Here is a 20333-nt window from a genome sequence, read left to right as displayed (position 1 = left end):
TTTATTATTTATTTATCATAAATCAATGCTTTTGCCTACCATATTTGAATTCCCGGGTTCGATTCCCTTAAGAACTGGAGTGAACTATTTGTTTTTAATGTGGTTTAACACTGCCTATAAATCTGTTTTTTAGATGGCTCCCACACAATTTATGTTTGATGGAAGTTCATTCCATTTCGCGCACTTTTTTTGTCAAAACTAGCTTTTTCTGGCATCAAAATCTATATTATCATCATAAATTGCATATCCGCTCCCAGTGGTGCATTCGGCAATGTGTAAAATTTTTCTCTCATTACAAATTGTTAATTTTTTTTAAATGGAATTTAAGGTGATCAGACTAACGATTTAAATACCTATCAAGTAACAATAAAATATATACCATTATAGAACCACCTTAAATCTTACATTTCACTTCCAATCTGACCGGATTTGTACCTACGCATGTTAGACAAACACGCCAATAACTACGAAGCGCACTTCTGACACCGGGACAACAGTGCATAACACATACACGGTAACTAATGTTAGTAAATATGAGTATAGAACTACTTACCGACTTTTTCAGTCTACCGGTTTCGAGACGTATCCGTCTCTTTGTCAGGACACTCACTACACCAACATGCAACATACACGGTGTTTAAAGGACAAACCGAGTTACTTCAAACATTCCACATGGCAACTTGTCAATCGTAACAATTCCTTTTTTTTAAAACTCTTTTTGCATATGTAAAAAAAAATGGACCAAATCCTATTTATTTTTTTTTGTTTATTTGACAGTTTTAAAATGTACAGATTTCTTTTTTTCCAGGTCCCGACTAACTAGAAAATTCCTGTGTTTAGGAAGGACCTTCTTTCTTCATCTATTTTTTTCATTTCATTAAATGATGCATTAAAAAAATTGAAATAATTATAATAATATCAAAAAATTCAAAATATATGCAAATTAGAAAACTTATAATTAAAATATTTAATCACAAATATAAATTATAAATTATACAATTATTAATTAGGAAATGAAATAATAATGCAAATTCAAAACCATACCAATAATAATAAAAGTTGAAGCATATAAATAAATTAGAAAATATACCATTAATATATTTTTTAAATGATACTTCATGACTCAAATTAGCATCCCTTCCACAATACTGTATTTGTATTTTTGTATATTTCATTACCTTCTTCCATATCTTCTTTATCCCACCTGCTGACAAGCCTCAAAATAGAGGCTTAGCGGGTTATTCTTTTTAAATAAATAATTCCTAAAAAATAATAATAATAATCTACTTCTTCTCTACCCAACCTCTTCTCTAGTTCGCGTCCGGTGCGTATAGTTTGATTCGTGAAATACGTTTTTAATCTCAATTACCAAAAAAATCATTAAAATGTTTTTAAAAGTACACAATAAAAAATGTTCCTTTGAAGTTTTGTTTTATGGTCCTGAAAAACCGTATTAAAGAATGTACGCAAACAAAGCTGCCTAAAAATTAAGTGCTGGTCTTTCTACGGTTAATAAGTTACATCAAGCTTACAGCAATATTTATAAAGTTTAAAGACAATGACACCCTTATCAACATATTAAAATTTGATCATTGTTTACAACAAAAGATTTACCTTGGTCACCTTCCTTTAAGCCAGTAGCTTAATATCGACCATTGTATCAGTCTCAAAGGATTGTCTCTAGACTGGCGTGTAATGCGATTAGCGAATGAAAATTTGCATTTGAATCAAAGTTAATTCGGCTTCCCATTTGGTAAAACTCTTCCTCCGTCATCCTTGCTACCCTGGGAATCCTGCCACGTGACAGAAAAAAAACAAGGATCAAGATTTTTTAACAACATCTTAAGAAATATAAAATGATTAGGTTTTTGGTCCATATAATACACAAAAAAGTTTTTCCTTTTTTTGTTATGTAATATTAAATTTGTACAACGTAATATAATTACATTTCCCTTTTACGAGTTTCCTTTAATACTGAATAAGCTTGTACAAAATTATAAAAAAATATGATAGAATTTAAATATTATTACATTTATTAAAATGTCACAAAGGTTATGCTTTAAACATATATAATATTATTATTACAACGTTTTTTTCTGAAATCGATATATCACTACAAAAAAAAGCTCGATCTTTCTTGCAAATAATAATTTTACTTTTATCTAACAGTACTTATCTAAAAAAAAATTATCTGCTTTGTTTTTTTTTTTTATATTTTCATATTATATTCATTTTATCTTGTTTGAAAGAAGAAAGGAAGGAAGGCTGATCTGGGTTACTCCATATGCATCCGCTAACGAAAGTATTTTTTGAAGACCAGAGTGAAAAAAATAAAAATAAATATTTTCTTTTGCATTTTTTTGTTACATTTAATTTTTTTACAAGTGGAATTATTTGAAATTGCTTTTCACGGGTACGCTTTTTTTTCTTTTTTTAAAAAATATATTTACGAATATCGTATATAGAAAACTGTAATTGGCCTATGATTTTGGTTAATTTGTCGATATTGTTTTTTTTTTTCACAATGGCTGTTGTTTTTTTAATAAATAAATCAATATAAGTAGATCCTAAGATGTTATAATGAAATTTGAATAAAATACAAACCGAATTATTTTTTTTAATGAAATTAAATTCTAAAACAAACAATTGAAAATTAGAAAGTAAGAGTTCGATTTTAGTTAGAAATTAATTTAATTAGAAAAAAAGAGTTTGATCCACTCGATTTTCAAACTCTTGAAAAACTAAAAACTTAACTTATATTATATATAAACTTCACTTTTTCAGGAAGGCCATGGATCCGCAACATGAGTATTTTCTGGGAATATGAAAGACACGGTGTTTACGTTCAATAAATAATGCTATCTTACATTGCAGTTATTATTCATGTTGAAAATTAGTTTTCAGTTTTGGTTATCTGCAAAGTTTATATATGTTTCAACGAAGTTACTACCCCCTCCGCTCTTCTTAGACCAAGTTCTTCAAAGCGGTTTGTCGTTCAGAAAAACTGCCATCTTACTTTTTGTTTTAGATTTTTTTTTGCACCACAACAGTCCAGGAGGCCCAATTACAGTGGTGAATTACATCACAGAACACCCAGGCTTGAGAAAAATCACATTTTATTTTTTTGTTTCCACCGGGAATCAAACCCGGAACCTTTCGTGCATAAGTCAAGCGTCTCAACTACTACACCACTCCACCACTACACAACTCTATGATTTTTTCAAAATAAGGACTCCTGCGTAGTAATTTAGAAAACTTTAACTTAATTAGATATTCATAAAGTTTTTAAAACAACGATTTGTTCTTATTGCGTAATCTATTAACTTATTGTGCACAAGATAAAAAATTTAGTTATATTTTTTTGCTACTATGATAATGATTTTGTCGTTATAGAATTCCGAGTAATAATTCGCTGGAGAAACTTATCAACTTATTGCATAAAGAAAAAAGTTTTAAATTTTAGTTTAACAACAAACGTGTAACGGTTTTGGTTTGCACTTGCAATTTTCAACCTAAGGACAAACGGCTCGTTGTATTGCTATAAACTGAAGCAAAATTCGTGGTTGATAGTAATATAATGGTTTTTGTCCATATGAGCGACTCTATTAGCCACTGGCGTATTATTACTTTGATGTTCATCCTGTCTCTTGTGAAATAAATGATGTTAATTTATTTTTAATTTGTGCTCTGTAACAATACTCAAATTAAAAATGTAATGCCGTTTACTAGAACAATGCTTTTGAATTGTGTTAATTTAGAATGTTTTGAGTGTATCCAAATTTTTGTAGATATGCTGGATTTCCTCCCTGAGCAACAGAGAGAAAAAACATTTTTACGAAGAGAATATGGAAATCTAGACATTTACAGGGCTTATGAGCTGTTAGTAGCTAGTTACAGAAACCACTTTACACATTGTATATTATTTACCATTTTGCACATCTTTATTTATTTTATTTGAGATTTTTACAGCTATTGCATAAAAAATAAGAAGGAATATATTAGCAGTAGGTACTAGAGCCAATTTAAAAAAATCTACTGTAAATCTAATAAAACATAATATATAAGAAAAGAGTTTACGTAATTGTATGTGTGAACGTTTGTATTCATGTGTGTATATGTTAATGTGTGTATGCGTGAATGAATGAGGGAGAAGGTACATGTGTGTGTGGGAATGAATGATGGAGAGGGTGCGTGTGTGTGGGTGCGTAAGTATAAAAAAAAAAAAAATAATTTATACCATGTAATTACATTTAAAAAGGTGCAGGAAAGAGCTTGGTAAGAAGTTTATTTTTTTTTAATTTAGTTTATACCTACTTTTGAAAACTTTTTGTTAAAATTTAATTTAAAGCATTTTATTTTAAAATTTGCTAGATACACACTGAATGAATAATGTCCAACGAGTCCCATACAATACTAATACGGTAGGTTACTACAAAATGCGTTGGTATGACAATACCCGTACGTTGATTCAAAACGAACATACAAATACATATTATATGTACCTACATAATATATAAATAAGAATAACATTTAAACATCTATTGATGTAGACATTTTTAACTGCACGTTGCATTTGTACAGAAAATTTCTTCATGGGGTCGATTATTTGGGATAGTTGCTGAATGTACATCTTGAGTGGTTTATGCTATGTATATGTGCCACATGTAATGTATATGTTTGTGTATGTTTTATATGTGCGTTCATGTGTGTGCGTGGATGGCTCGGAGTGTTCATTCGGTATTTTTATTTATTTTAATTTATTACCTCCATGGAAAACGCAAATGTCAACAATTATTCTTTTCTCATTTAAAATTCTTATTTATTTTTTATTTTTTGTCACATTTAATGTTTATATATTTTTAATTTATGAAAACTTAATTGGTCTTTTTATGTTAAAAAATTGTTGTTTTTAGTACTTATTTTGTATGACTGTATGTTTTCTGAATAAAATAAATAAATAAATAAAAATAAAATAAATCTATATTTCCTCAACTCTTCCACCCGTTGGCTTTTGTGAAGTAAAAGAGCTGAAACATTTATCATGTGGGTGAGATTCATCCAACTGATCCATCTACCTACTAGGCAATGGCAGAAAACAAGTTTACTATTTTTTTACTTCTTTTTATTCCAGTTAGTTTAATCAACTATGTTTCGAGTTTGTCCAAATGTTTGTAGATATGTTGAATTTCCCCGCTAGCGAGTTATATAGATCTAACTTTTTGCAATAGAGAAATAAAACATTATTGAGAAGGAGTATGAAAGTATAGACATTTCGCGTCTCTTTCGGCTCTTGGTCAAACCATTCATTTACTCCATGACAAGTTTGACTACAACATTATTTCCAAAAATACTTCTGTTAATTGGCGTCCAAGATTCAGCAATTTGACCCCATTAGATTATTATGGAAATAAACCAACAACTTTCAAAGCATTGCAAACCTAAATAACACGCATTGTTTTGTATATAGCGCCTGAATTATAGGAAAAAATGAGAGAAAATTGAAAATACACAATGGGTTTTGTAACTACAAGCCACAAAAGACATTATTTGGCAGATATTACCAATTATAAAACTGAACACTTTTGATTCAAGACATTTCTTAACAATTAAGGAAGAAATACATTTTGGATTATACCCTTTAACCGTCCTTTTGAGTTTACTTGTGATCTCAATTAAAAAAGTCAACAAACTGTTCTCTTGAATTAATAAAACATTCTTCCTTTGTCTTGTTAAAGCCGTTATTTAGTTAAGTTCCGAACCTAACCGAGGTCCTTAATTGCTGAAAGAGACAGCAAACGGAAGTTTATTTAATGCGAATCGATGTAAAAATATTATGTTATAGAATTTGCTGGAGAACTGAAAATGTGTAACAGTAACTGTAATGTAATAGTAATTGTAGTCTGGTAAAACGAAAGCAAAATTAGGAAATCATACGATTTTGTCATTTTAAAACGAATGTCTTTTTTAAACTGCGCAATAATAAAAAAAATAAAAAACATAAATTAGATAAAAACAATATTTTTAAGGGTATTTCTGTTAAAAAATATACTCAAAAGTTTTATGTAACTAAAATATAATTTCATTTAAATTATTTATTGACAATTTTTTATGGCATTCCATTGTAATGATGTAATAACTTATATTTACATTGTATAAATAAAAATATAATTACTTTTAGACCAGCAGATTACGCCATTTCAAGTTTAGACTAAATTTAGGTATCTGGGATCTCGATTAATACTAAGTATTGAACTTAAATTTATTGTAATTATTTAAAGATAGTAAATTGAACATGAAAGTGGCTGAAGCCAAATTCTATTTTTTTAATACTAGCATTTTAAAATCACTTACATTTTTGTGACATTTTCCTTTATTTCTACTTCAAATTATGCCTTCGGTAGTATATATTTTTTTAAAGATTGAAATACTTTAGTTAAACCTTTTTTATAGAATTATATTCTTTTTTTTGGAAAAAGAAGATTATTCTGGTTGTAATATTCAATTTTAAACAATATCCCTTTGACTTTTTAATGACCTTTAGACCAGCACTTACCAACAACAATTTATTATTGCGCGATTTAAAAAAAAACCATTTGTTTTAAAATGGCGAAACCGTATGATTTCCTAATTTTGCGTTTGTTTTACCAGACTACCGCCTTAACCATTTAAGCAAATCAAATTTTATGCAGCAAACTATTTTATTGTTTTATAGATGGATATATAAGTACTAGCATCACTACATGGCTTCTTCTACAAAATTAAAGATTTTATACCAAGAAAGGAAAAAATTATGATGTACGAGGCCTATGTCAAAAGTAAAATGAGTTACATGATCGCCTTCTGGGGAACTGGTAACAAGACAGACATAACAAGAATACAAAGACAACAAAATAAAATTCTTAAACTAACATACAACCTACCCTACCTCACCTCTACGACTGAACTGTACAAAAAAACACACCAGTTTGACATAAACTACTTGACTGACATTGAGACCTTAAAAATTGTGCACAAAATAACACTGGGAAACACACAAGACGATGACATAATATTAGTCAAAAATACTGACATACACAAATATAACACCAGACAACAACAACACTATCATATTGAAAAAGCAAAGATAAACACAGGACAGTCAAAAATACTACATAATGGACTTAAACACTACAACGACCTAAAAGAAAAAAAACATGATTACTGAATTAACTAGACTAGACGAGACATAAAATGACTAGACAATATTAAATTTTTAATGTAACCCTAACGGGTTTTTTAAAATTGTAAATAAATAAAAATAAAAAAACATCAAAACAATTGTTTGCGTACGTCCAAATAAAAATTATCTAATTTTTAATAATGTGTTTTTGTTTCATTTAATTTTATTTCATTTTAAAACATTTTATTTGGTTGTTTAAAACAGGGAAAAACTCACTATCGTCCAAATAATTTCAGTAAGCTGATATTACTTCCAATCGTTGCGTAAGCTAAGTGTTACTTCGTTATTAAAATTTTAAACATAAATAATATTTTTCTTCCTAAAGTATTACTTTGAAAAGGAAAAATAATGTTTAGTTAAGGAAAAAGCTTCGTATCCTAAGAGCTTTCTGCACAGCTTAAATAATTTTAAGTATCTCTATTTTCCGCATAAGCTTTGTACAATAGTGCCAGTGCAATGTTCTTCATCTGAATTTACATATTCCTCGTTTTGTCGCTAGGAGCTGTTAAATTTGTTCAGTAGTGGAAAAGAACAAATGGTGACCAAATTATGCTTTGTGCTATTCGCTGTCCACTTCAGAAATTTGTTCTGAAAAGGATTTGGACGCAGTTATTCACACTAACTAAATTTTAAATTGCCCTACTTTAAGCCTTTGTATTTTCCAAAATGAAATTTTATTCAAATCTGCTAATAATGCTATTTTGAAATGAAGCACTATTATTCTGTTCTAATGGCAGTGCTTTACCATTAAAAGTGCATTTAAAAGCAGAAAATGATGTGCGATTTGAATTAAAATGCAAAATTAAAATTCTAATGAAATTGAACAAAACGTATTTATTTATTAGTTTTTTTCCATTTTAAACAAAGATTAATAATAAAAATAATGTGACCTCACTATGGATTACTCGTGCCGAGTTCACTTACTTACTTTGTGGTCAAACATTTTACTAAATGTTATTAAATATTTGTATATAGCCTTTTGCCGACTTTTCTATGTCTACCGGTTTCGAGACATACCCGTCTCTTCGTCAGGACACCAATTAAACCAGCATGCAAAACTCACTATGCACTTTCACCATAGTTGTTGCACAAAAATATAAAACCAACACGACATGCATTTTAATAAGCGCATGCACTGATTAGGACAAACATGCACTTATTAAATCATGAAAATATACTGTTGTTTGAGAATTAATAAAAAAAGTAAAGGGGATGGAGGGAGGAGGTAAGCTTAATATAATATGTTTAATAGGGTGACCATTACAGTGGAACATCGTATGCAGGACCATATTGGAAATATGTTTGATAATTGATCAAAGAAACATTATTTTTAAAAGCTTTCCTAATGTAAAATATTTCCATATTACTCATATTTACTTTTAACCCTTTATTATTTGTATGTGGGATTTTAACTCCAATTTTTTTTTTTTGTAAACATAAAATAAAGTGTTCAGTAGACTCAAATTGGTGTTTGATTTCTAATATTATAAGTTTTAATATGGAATTCTACAAAATAAACACCAAATCAACCAATATACTATGATCAACGTTGACAGGATATAAAAATTGTTTGATGTATTTTTTTTTTAGTTTTCTATTTAAAAGGGAATTTATTAAATCAATTGTATATCAATAATCAACAGCATTTTTTTTTATTAAATTTAATTCATTTTTGCTCCTTCCATCCCCTCTACTTTTTTCATTCATTCTCAAACAACAGAATATATTCATAACTATGATGAAAGTGTATAGTGGGTTTTGCATGTTGGTTTGCATGTTGGTTTAATTGGTGTCCTGATGAAGAGACGGGTACGTCTCGAAACCGGTAGACACAGAAAAGTCGGTAAGTGGCTGTATACAAATATTTAATAACATTAGTAAAGAAGACTTAATATACAGAAATAATCAACAAAATAAATATTAGGTTTACACTATTTTTTTTATTACTCATGTACCTACAGTTTTTTTTTATTGCTAAAAATAATAATTGCGTTCGTATAATTTACCAAAATATTTATTTCAATAACCATTTTCAACTCGGAATTAGTAAATGGTAATCAAATAAAAGAAGATTGCGGTCTGAACATCGACACCCAGATCCGCGAATACGCAACACTAGCCACGGGACTACAACCCGATATTACGAGTTGAATAAAAACAAATCCAGCGATGGAGAACGTATTTTCAAAAGTTAAAAGTTAGGTTAAGTGCTTTATTTATAATCTTAATGGACAAATTTTACCTTATTAAAATAAATATAGTATTGCGATGCGTATTTTCCTTATACACAATGTCAAATATAACCGAATTAAAATAACGTTAATTTTTAAATACGTGAAAAAAAACCTGCATACGCAAATTGATTTCATTAATTGGATTTTACTTGCATTCAAATGATTATAATAGTTTACCTGGTCTGATTGTCAGCCGTTTGCCTATCATGCAATATGACTTAGAAACGATTCCTGAAATGATTGGCCTTAAAATGTTTATTTTAAATAATGATTTCGTACATAACAAAATTCAGTTTCTTTTACTATCTTATTTTAAGGAACGTGTTTTCAATAATAAAAAATCAAATAAATCAAACTCCCATTCTAAACATGAGTTTTGACTGTATTAGAAGCGTTATTTTTACTCTATCAAAACCTTAAGAAAATATTTTAAATGGTCTTAGCGCTCTTAAAACTACCATTTGTTGTCTCAAATAAATTTCTTAAATGTCATTTTATCTCAAAAACTTTATGATTTATAATTGTAAAATAAAGATTATACTTAATTAATGTTTTTAATTAAACCCATTAGAATAGTTTTCCTTTAACTTAAGGATACACAATTTTACCTAAAATTTAAGCTCAGATGGTTTTAGATACAAAACAGAATATACTTTAATACACGTGTGCTCCACGTTAGCGTTAAAGTCCACATTTATTTAATTTATACATGGTACAATATGTTTCTCAATCTAATTATCTGCGAATTCCTTTAATCTTTAAGAGACGAACCCTTGAAGTACACATATTTAGTAGTGATGTGCATGACCTATTTTAATATTATCGTTAAAAAAAACGGTTACTTTTCAAAGCGAAAATAAATGATTTTATAAAACATACTTCCTTTAAATAACGTATTAGTGGTCGATCAAGGTTTAAAGTTTTTGATGACTTCAAAATTTACGTATTTGGGTAAATAATACGCACTTTAATAAAAAAAAACACAAAAATGATTCGGTATTAAAACCATTGCGTATTTGAAACTTAACCCCGTTATGATTCATGGAATATTCTGAATGTTAAAAAACTATTTTCAAAAGAGACCAAATCAAATCTAGTAGATAAAACTTCCAGCGGGCAGCGATTCTAAACGCTATCTTCATCGGTACATATCGAGACGGTTTAAACTAACATCAATACTTATGTTTGAACATGTGAATATTTGTATGAAAATTTCATGTTTATTTGTCGGTAATCTGTAATAAAACATGTTTAAAAAAAAATTATACTTTTGTATTTTTTATACAGAACACCTAATTTTACGTTGTAGATAAAACTGAAGATTAATTGAACGTAGTTATGTAGAAAGCCACCAGTCTACAATTTTGAAGAAAATATATATTTGTGTTATAGGGTGCAGTAAAATCAACTTTATGTTTTGCTAAGAACAGTCAGACCGCTTTCATTCAAAAAACCGTTATAATCACTTTCTGAAAATAGTGTCAATCACAAAAACAGCATTTTTCCATTTGCAAAAATCACCCACAGCAAAAATCTGTCGGTTTTTTTTTTAATAATTTAAACTGTTCGAGTATAAAATAAGATTTTTGTAGCATAAAAAAAAATTATGCATTCATGGTTTATCATGTGTCAAAGTCAAAAACATTTCAACCGTTATGTAGATTCGATTATTCACTCGTTTCTAAAATATGCTATTATCTCGGTTTATTTTTTTTATGACTGGCTGTTTTTTGCATAACTTCGTTCAATTTTAACTACCCATTACAACGCGGACCCTGAAGTACATTTTCAAAAAATTGGAGTTCAAAAACGATAAATAAAAAAATATAAAACACATAAAATATACCTAAAATCATTCCAAAAGCCATGATTTTGGCCAATTTTTAAGACTTTTTTCCTGTTCTTAACAAATAATGTGGGTCGCTAATAAAAATATATAAAGGTGTGTAATACGTATTTATGTATGTACTTTATAATCAAATGTTTAAAAATAATAAGTAATTAAATAAAATGTTTCAAAAATTCGTTGTGCGCATCACTACACACCACATTCACTCCCCCATTCACCCGCACACAACTGTCAAGTTTTACGTATATTTTAATGTTTTATTGTTCCCAGGCAAAATGCAAAGTCCCCGGTTATAATGTATTATGATGGTCCGACGAAGAATTTGAAAAGGCTTTTGTCTTGTTGGCTCTACACTCAACATATTATTACACAGAACGGGGGAGGAAGGAATAACATAATGTCTAATAAAGATCACAGACTCGTTAAGGCTACAGCGGCCGCTGTACGGTCAATGAAATCATTATCCTCTGTGCTAATGGCCTTTGGATGGGTGACGTCACGTTGTCATGAGTACATTGCAACGACCCGAAAAAACATAAATAAATTAAAGCTTTTGAAAACAAACCTGCACACATTTTAGGTTTTTTTTAAAAAAATATAACAAGAATATTTCCGTCAAATGCTTGCAGATGGGCTGGATTTCTTCCCTGGGGAGTTATTCACCTTTAAATTGGTTGCAACACAGAGGGAAAACATTTGCTGAAGGAAATAAAGAAGTCTAGGCATTTACAGGGCTTGTGACTTGTCATTGGCTGGTTCAAGTGCCCGTTTTACACACATTAAAACATTCACAATTCTACCTATGTTTGAACATCTACATTTCTTCGACTTTTCCATCTGTTGACTTTTGTGAAGTAATAGAGCTATAACCTTTATCATTTTTATTTTATTTTATTTATTGGGGATATCAACAGTAATACATGTAATACAAATATAACAAATAACATATACAGAGAATAAAACCAATGACAGATATCCACAGAAATACATTAAATACACGTACAATACATACTAGTGTGTTTGTGTGAGTGTAAGTGAGTGAGAGGGTGGGTGTGTGGGTGTTATATTGGAAAGAGGGTGTCAGGTATCGAAAATATAAATATATATAAAATATTAAGAAATAGAGATAAAATTTAATAAAATAAAATAAAACTTTATTATTGAAACTAAGTATAAGACAAAAAAGAATGTTTTAAGACGCGCATTTTAAATGTTATTTTTTTACAATCAAATGGATCAATAAGGGGAAAGTTCAAATTATATTCACTAGCAAAACGTATAAGTGGAGAGTTCTGGGCATAGTTCGTACGAACTGCTGGCACATGAAATAGAGAGCTCGACGTGTGACGGGTGCGGTAGCCGGGGACATTTAATGATAACTCTGACAAAAGAGCCGGACTATCAAGGCGTCCACTGAGTATGTCATGAAGCACCCCCATGTCCAACAGTAGACGGCGATCTTCATGCGGGTGAGATTAATCCGACTGAACCAATTCACCTACTAGGCAACGCCTGAAAACTATTTTCCAATTTTTATGCTTTTTCTCTTAATTGTAAATGCCTAGACTTCCATATTTTCCTTTTGAAAATATTTTTTTTCTCTGATGCAACAAATTAAAAAAGTTTCGTCCTAATGGAGCTTGCATAGCACTGACCCCCCCAACTAAGAATAAGAAAAATAATGTGATTGCCTGTGTCCAGGCTGATGAAGAATACAGCCCTGTGTTTAATAGAACCAGAACCTTTGATGAGTGCTTTCGATTCGACGAATACTCCTTAATTAGTTTCGTCTGCTATGCTAGAGGTCTCTGATTCGATTCCTGAGAGGATCAATATTAAATTGTTGTTAAAAAGGTGATTTGACACTCAATATTTCATTGTCCCTGGACTGATTCCTGAAACGTAAGACTAATTACTATGACTTCCTGTAACACATGATCAAGATACACTTAATGAACTTTACCAATTTAGTGCCTTATGCACTACCTGGGACAGATTAGGGTTTGGCAATGATTAATCTACTTGACAAACTAGTATTAGTCTACAAAATACGGACTCATACAAAATACTATTTAAGATGATTGTAGTCTAACGAAAATAAAGTTATCAACCATGAAATTTCTCTCAATAATCGTAAAAATTTGATTAAATTAGTTACTTAGTCGATTAATTTCTCTGACGTGCGATCCAAGCTATGAATAGTTTTATTTATACGTCTACTTGCGTAAGAAATACCTATGTTGTGATTTTTAAATTCTTCATCACTGTTAAGTGTTGTTCGATCAGTTGTACCTATTTTATATATAATTATTTTTACCTCTACACGTGAACCGACAAATCTTGTGATTGTACACATTTCATGGGCGTATTAATAGCTTCCACGTGGGGGGTGTTCTTGAGAAATATAGAATGGCTGGGAATTCAAAGCTCCGATCGATGTATTTTAGCTTAAGTTTGTTTTTTATGCACCTACCTTAAAGTCACAGGAGCTTGCTGCTCCGGTTTCGCAAACTCCGACGACAACTGTCACTAAGCGGGGCTGATACGGTTGGCTGGGCCATATACTGCGGATGCCTCATGAGAGCTTTAACCAAGTTCTCGACGTCCTGGACGTCGCGACGTCCAGGCGTCGGCAGTTTATATCAGAACTAAGAGACACGGACCTTATTTGGGTGGACTTACAGGAGCTGGCAGCCGACAAAGATGCCTGAAGGCTCTTTGTGGACACCATATGCTCCAACGACGGAATTGAATAAATTAAAATGAATCAATCTTAATGTCAAAAAAACACAGTAGGTAGGTGTCTACATATGTGGTTTTTAATATTTATTATTATTTTTATATCACTACCTGTACTTTATAGCCACTACATAAGTACCTACACTAAATTCAGATTATATTGATTAAATAACATTTAAATATTGTAGCTGAAAACCACCTTTTAAATCAATATTTCATGTCCATTTCTCCAGGAATCAAACTCGGAACCTCAAGTATCGTATTATCGTCAATCGATTCCTTTATTAATTTTATTATTTGAAAGAGCCATTGAGTTGAAAACGCTCGTCCGGGATTTCGGTTCTATTTCACACGTAGAATCGTGTTCAACGCTCGCCTTGACAAGAAAATATTTGTATATCCAGTGTAAACTACTTCGTAATGTGGGAGGTATGAATCCCAAACCCCGCATCGTTGACGCATTTTATAACACTTCTAATATCGTTTCTTTCGATAGAAAATTTGTTGTAATCAATCCACTTTGTGGGTTTGGATAATTAATTATTTCTACAATCCCTTTACTTCTAGTTGGAAATGCGATAAATATTAACCATCATTAATTCATATTACATAAATGTTTTTTTAACAAAAACTGTTAAGTAGCTGTCTCAAAATTTAATAATCATTGGCATAAAGTACGAATTATTTTTACTCTGTGTTCGAGCGGATGAAAAATACAGTTATGTGTTTGCATTAGACCCAGAATTCAAAACAAGTGTTTTGACTCGATGAATGTTCTCAAGTAAAAATAATAAAAAATTCAATCGATTGGAGAAACGACCGCATAAAAGTGTAATGGTTGGCATGTTGACTACTATTCTTGAGGTCCCGGGTTCGATTCATGTAAGGAATAAAAAAATATGTGTTTTCAAAAATGGTTTAAACTCTGTCTGAACTAGCACCTGAAGCGTAAGACTTATCAACTCACCTTCCTATAACAAATTATCGGGATACGCCGCATTATACTTGATTTGACAACGCAGTGGTTTATGCACCATCGGATGTGGATAGTGATTAGATGATGAAGAATGATGATAAAAAGGCATCTCTTTCTTAATTTTTCTGGTGTGAAATCTGCGATTAACTAAAACTTTTTTTATTACTTTTACGTCAACGTAGATGTTTTTTTCTTTTTCAAATGATTGGTAATATATATATATAAATACTTTCAACGTATACTTTTAAAAAAACATTTAAATTAATCAAAAAAATACTCTGAAGAAATTCAAAACATGATATTATCAAATTCAAACAAATTAATTTACTACATGTAATAAGATTAAAAGCTATTCATTCAAAAACTGCTAAAGATTTAACGCATTACCTTTCATCATGATAAACCTGTATGTTCGGAAATATTAAATTACCTTTCTTGCTACAGTATGATGAAAAAGCTCAGCCAGTAAGTGTAACTGCGTGACTGAAAGCTTATCAGGATCGTAAGCCTTTGGCCCTTTGGTTCCTAATGAAATTATAACAAGTTTCCGGTTTTTATAACCTGTTGATCCTTTTATCACAAATGGAGCCTTCGCGGGAGGTGTTTCATTTTCACACATGATGAATTGGAAAACTTTGAATGTAATTCATTCAAAATTATACGCTATACGAAAACTCATTCATTAAAAAGCTTTCGCTTACAAAGTGTGTCAACATGACGTTAATTTAATTGACATTATGAAAATAATGTATTTAGTTGATTACATTATATAATGATTTTTCAATTGTAATAATCTTCCAATAGTCAACTATGTCGATGTTTAGTAAATCTTAGACTCATAGAAAGTAGTAAAGAGAGGTTAGTGTTTTTTTTTCAATTAATACAAATTAGAAATTGCCTTAAAAAATAAAAATTAACTCATCATATTTCGATAACAAATAAAGATAAGACTATTTGAATGATCATTGAACTCATATTGATTATACGGAGTCTATTCAACGTCATTTTCTGAGAAAAATGCCATGGTTCCATGGATCGTAAAGGAGTTATTGTTCTTATTTTGAAATAGAGCAATATCACTATCTGTCTTCATTGGGGAAACGTAGAACAGAGATTCAATTCAGTTCATTTATTTCAAATAAAACAAACAAAACAAACTAAAATTTAATACGTACATATTCTTCTTCTTCTTCTCTGTCGTTCTTCAATTCTGAGGGTCGTGATCATTGGTACTCTCACCAGCCATTCCATTGACAAAGCGTCTCCACTCTTCACGGCTCTGCGCCCTCTCCACAGCTCCATATAGGGTCGTCCGTGAGGTTGTTTTCACCTGGTCGATCCATCGAGCTGCAGCTCTGCCTCTGCTTCTTCGTCCTGGCACACTGCCCGTGATTATTATTTCTTCCAAATTTTCTGGGTCATGTCTAGCTATGTGACTGAAGAACTGCAGCATACTTTGGCAGCATATGGCCGATAGGCGAACTTTTATGTTGAGTTCTTCCAGTTTAGAGACATTTGTTATTCTGGTTGTCCATAGTATTCTCAGCATTCGACGCCAACACCACATCTCGAAGGCATCTATTCTCTCTTGCTCACAAGCTTTAATTGTTCACGTTTCTGCGCCATACAAGAATATTGGGAACACAATCGTACGCACTATAAATATTTTAGATTTTTTCGAGATGCCCCGATCTAGCCAAATTTTGGTCACTCGAGTCAGGGCTTTTTCTGCTATTAGGATACGATTTTAAATTTCTGCAGAGATAGATGAGCCTAAATAAATAAAATGTTGAACTTTTTCAAGGTCTTGGAGAATAATAATATTATAAAAAGACAAAAAATACATAAAGATACTCTTGTCAAAATAGTAGGAGAATCCTGGTTCGGAAAACCCCTTCGGATACATGAAACAGATCAACATCCAGAACGATGTTGTTCAGCGTAGCGGTAACTCTTCCAACAGGCATTACCATTGGTCCTGTATATCGGAATAAGAAACAATCTATGCCGACGGTCATTATCAGGAACATACAAACCAATGCTCATCATAATCTCAGAATTATCGATCATACCGCGCAACAATCGATAAAAATGTGTGGTCAAATACACATGCCCTCTAGTCTTTAAACTGTTGCAGCCAAGCATACCCTGGAGAAACTCGGTTGGGTAGAGCCAGGGATAATACCCGCACTCTCTCATGTAGAGATATCTCAGAAATTTCTATTGGATTTTCTCTATCATAAGAGAGTACTTCAGTTCATGTGGCCCCCAAATCATCGAGCCTCTCTCGAGTCTACTTTGCACCTAGAAGTTGTAAAGAGCTCTCAGTACGCGGGTATTTTCAAAAACCTGGCAGCACGCAGAACAAATCCTAACATCTTCAATGCATTACCACTGATTGTATCTATGTGTTCATGAAATGTCAAGGTGCTCACAAATCTAACGCCCAGATCCTTAACATTCGATGTTCTTATCAGATTCTCTTCAATTTGTAGCGAAAAAATTTTCAGGCCCTAGTGAAGGACGTGACCAAACACTTGGAGATGGACCTTATATGCATTTTCAAAACACTTAATGCTAAAAGCGATGTCCCATCTCTGTTGCAATCGATTTATTTTCACGTTCTTAACCATGTCACCAGAAGTTAAAATCTGCTATTTATCAAAGCTTCTAAAAACAACTTTTGCTTTTATGCCCCAATGTCCATTATGTGTAGATTAGTCAATTCGTCACACAACTTGGAATTTTTTGGCGTAGATCTTCCGGCTTTTGGTAGATTTTTTTGCCATTTACACAGTGTGGGATAAAAATGAATTGGTTTGGGTTAACTCCAAGTCTTACATGTTGATCGTGTTTTGAATATAAATGTTTTAATATGAGCAGAATGGTGAATCTTACGCAGTGTGTAATGTGGCCACTTAAACCAGCCAACGACAGGTCATAAGTCCTGTAGATGCCTAGACTTCTATATAACCTTCTCTAAAATGTTTTTCATCTCTGTTATAATATGTTAACTTTTATAACTTTATGCGTCTGTATAGTAACCTATCTCTATCACTACCATATATTTTGAGTTTTTCTACTGACATTTCTTGTTGGAACTGCATTTTAATTATAATAATAAAAATACGTATGTAGTTTTATTCCACTTTTATTTATAAATTTTTACCAGTGACCGGGTTTCGTTGTGACCGACATCGTCAGACTGGTGGGAGACTAAACAAATTTCCATGTTATATACAAGTGCCAGCAGGGGTTGAAAATCGTGATTTTATATAATTATGGAAATAAAAGAATTTAAAGTAAAATCAATTAAGTATAAGGTAACAACAATTATATGAATTTAAGTTTTGTTTGAATGTATATAATAAAAACTGGTGTAAATCATATAAATTTATGAAGTTTTATAATGAAAATGTATTTAAATTACGTGTTTATAAATTTAATTGAAATTATAACAGGGTCCGCTGGTTGGTAGTTCCATCGACAGCTATGTCCTTCGGGCCCGAGGTAATTAAGTGATTCTCTGAAAGCAAAATTCCCGGCAGTTAATTCTTATCAATTAATTTCATTGTTTGTATTCTAATGGAGACAATAATGAGGAATGAATATACTACTATTTTAATAAATACAACCATATATAATGTACCCTACCCGTATTTTCTACAAACGAGTTTATATAAAAGACAATTTTTAAATGCCAATATTATTTTATTTTATATTTTTATGAAAACGTTTATTATATTTAGCCACAATTACCCCCCGCCACTACCATACTCATTGTTTTTACATAGTTCACATAGATATTGAATCTTTTTAGACCAATACTTATCAGGAAATCCAATTACAGTGTTAAATTACTTGTATTGTCTAAGGCAAGCATCTTGGCCATTGCACCACAGAAACTGCCAAATGCACCGTTTCTCGGAAGACTCTCATACAACTATCTAAACTTGGACTATTCATTGTTTTAATATGACAGGAAAGACAAAGTCATATTCAACGTCTCATTAATTTTTAAATACGAGATCTTAATGTGACCACAAATACATTTACAGCCTGCATAATGGATGTTGCGGAGTCATAAAATAGTAGACTCGTTCCTAGATGGTTTAACTATTTACTCAATTATATAGCCGGGGAGTCACTGTGCTGGTTATTTTGCGAACTCCCTGTGTATGACATTTAGTACCGAAAGCTCGCTGTACTTTTCTTATGAAAAGCTCCCGTGGACACGAGATCATTAATCTTACGAAACGCAACTCATTCGGGCCTATGTATTAGGGCGTCAGATACAGATTAATTTAATGAATAAGTAAAACTGTCTGGTTGATTTATGAAAATATTATTGAGAATTATATAACACAAGGATATTAATTTAATCGTATATTTTTTCTGGACTTAGTTTTAATGTTCAAGTAAAAATTTTCTTTCTTAAAATGATTAAAAACTCACGAATTCTAACTTTGAAACGCAAAAGCTTCATTATGTTCTTATTGAGCTTCAATTTTTTTAATTTCATGCATTTTTTTTTCAACGCATTAAATCTTCATTTATTTAAAATTCAATTAAATTTTATTATATAGTTATATAGAAAACTGCGAGCATCGCTGTTGTGGTGGCGCTGGACCAGGACGTTTATGTAGCATACTTTTTTATTTTAATTTTTCTAAATTCAGTACTTATAAAATAAATTTAACTCGTTTGCTTTTTCAAATATGTTTACTATTGTTCTATTTTTATACAAATACTGTATTTATTTTTATTTTCTAATCACAACATACTTTTACAGGTTATATCACAGGAAAATATGTTTATTTATTGACATGTAAACACTTTTACCTCTTGATTATTATTAACACTCGATGTAGATATTTTTTTCGAAAATACCATTATGCGTCTAATTAACTCGAATTCTTTATTTCATATTTCCTTTCTATTTCGAGAGGGATTCTTTATTACAAGCTGTAACTTATCTCACATTACCACAAAAGAGAATACCAAAGAACCATTTCTTATTATAGCTTATTATCCATAACGTCTTCAGTAATACATTTTTCTTTCTTTAGTTGCAGATAATTGGACGAGCTGTCGCTCCAGATAGAGCTAACGAAGAACTTCCGCTAGATTCGTTGCAGAAACTAACTCAGACGAGACATTCATCGGTGATTACTAACTCTTTCCCTCCGGCTAAGCCTTAAATAAGAAGCTTACAACCTTCAGGGAAGAACCTTGTTAAAGAATTATTAAAAAGAGAAGAAAGACTCTTTTCTTTACTGCGATTTATAGACAAAAAAGCAAAATTTTCACAGCTGA

The sequence above is a fragment of the Micrasema longulum genome, unplaced genomic scaffold (genome assembly GCF_059751315.1).
Source record: "Micrasema longulum isolate JH-2025_06_02 unplaced genomic scaffold, ASM5975131v1 h1tg000684l, whole genome shotgun sequence".
Classification (NCBI taxonomy): Eukaryota; Metazoa; Arthropoda; class Insecta; order Trichoptera; family Brachycentridae; genus Micrasema; species Micrasema longulum.
The sequence above is the reverse complement of the archived record's forward strand: the minus strand, read 5'-3'. Positions refer to the sequence as shown.